This window comes from Henckelia pumila, chromosome 1 (assembly GCF_033568475.1).
Source record: "Henckelia pumila isolate YLH828 chromosome 1, ASM3356847v2, whole genome shotgun sequence".
NCBI classification, from domain to species: Eukaryota; Viridiplantae; Streptophyta; class Magnoliopsida; order Lamiales; family Gesneriaceae; genus Henckelia; species Henckelia pumila.
In genome coordinates, this window is record NC_133120.1 from 10,974,984 (window position 1) to 10,976,728 (window position 1,745).

General features: G+C 38.5%; 1 non-coding gene across 1 annotated transcript; it reads right to left on the reverse strand.

Annotated features, from left to right (window-relative positions):
• Positions 1-1,168: 1,168 nt before the first annotated feature.
• LOC140876913 (small nucleolar RNA R71) lies at positions 1,169-1,275 on the reverse strand. Its single transcript, XR_012149140.1, has one exon. It is a non-coding gene; the product is annotated as a small nucleolar RNA R71 (small nucleolar RNA).
• Positions 1,276-1,745: the final 470 nt, after the last annotated feature.

Here is a 1,745-nt window from a genome sequence, read left to right on the forward strand (position 1 = left end):
TCCATGGACTTAAAATATGCATAGAGATATGGTATTTAGTACATGTTGATAGCCATAGACCACCAGGTTGAAAGTTGTAGAATTCATAGAACGCAAAGCAATCAGTCGTGATAAATAATTAGAGAGATTTAATTATTTCACTGATTTGATTAGTTTGGCATCACCTCGAGAGAGAATGTCAATGTTATAGGAACTTCTGTTAAATTTATAAAAATAAATTAAGTTCCAATCGTCCAGTTCAATTAGGGAAAAGGTGAACCGAAATTCCAACAAAATCATTTTGAATTGTTATTCTTCACTCTGAGATTTGTTGGCTTGGTTGTGAAATTTAAGTTAATTTATATTGAGTTTTAATTTTAGATGTTAGTTAATTCACATATCACTTTTTCGATACTTTGTGTAGTAAAAAATTGAAAAGACAAATTATTTTTGTTAGTCCCTGAGGACGATACTCGTACTCAGTATATTATATTATAACTTGAATCGTGCACTTGCGATTTATTAGAGCTTAGTTGATAGATATATTTACGTTGATTTTTCGTGGTAGTATTTGCTCGATCAAGTTTTTGGCGCCGTTGCCGGGGACTAAATAGATTTTAATTTGTTTGATTTGATTTTTTTCTATTACAATTTTAATCATTCTTTTCCATCTGTGGACTGCAGGATTCTCTTGCAGTACATGCAACACTCACCTGAAGGACTATTGCCTTTTGATCCAGAAATCGACAGAACCTTTCACAGAAGAAGAAGGCAACAACAGCAAGAAATGGAAGGAGAACACGAACAAGAACCACCAGTTTACAGATCCATGATGGATCTTGCCTTACCAAATATTGAAGGTGCTCGACCAAGCATTATTCGGCCAACTGTAGCAGCGAATCACATTGAGATAAAGCTGGCGATTCTTCAAATGGTTCAGAACACACTTCAATTTGGTGGAAGTGTCATTGATGAACCCTATGTGCATCTCACAAATTTTTTAGAAATTTGTGATACATTCAAGATACAGGGAGTTTCAGATGACGCTATTCGTTTGCGTTTATTCCCTTTTTCACTACGAGACAAGGCGAAAGCATGGCTAACGAATTTACCTGCAGGTTCCATCATAACTTGGGATGATCTGGCTAAAGCTTTCCTCACCAAATACTTCCCACCATCGAAGTCAATGAAGCTGAGAGCGGACATCACAACTTTTTCCCAAGGTGAACAGGAAACATTTTATGAAGCATGGGAACGCTACAAGGATCTACTGAGGAGATGTCCACACCACCAATTACCAGACGGTCTTGTGGTACAAACTTTTTACTATGGACTTTCTCATTCAAATCGTACCATGTTAGATGCAGCTGCAGGTGGGAATTTACTGCGAAAGTCGTCGGAGGATGGTTATGAATTAATCGAGGAAATGGCAACCAGTAGCTATCATCCTCAATCTGAAAGGAGTGGGGCCCGGAAATCAACTGGAATTCATCAAGTTGAATCATTCACATCTTTGGCTGCTCAACTTGAAGTCATGAACAAAAGGATCGAGGAACTGAGTGTAGGACATTCGGCAATGCGAGTGCAAGAAGTATGGTTTGAAAAATGCGGTGCAGAGCATTTCACGAAAGACTGTCAAACATTCTCTCAACCAGAGGGAGTTATGGCAAGCCACATGGGAAATCAGAATCGCCCCAGGAATGACCCATTTTTGAATTCATACAATCCAGGGTGGAGACAACATCCGAATTTTTCATGGGGTGGAC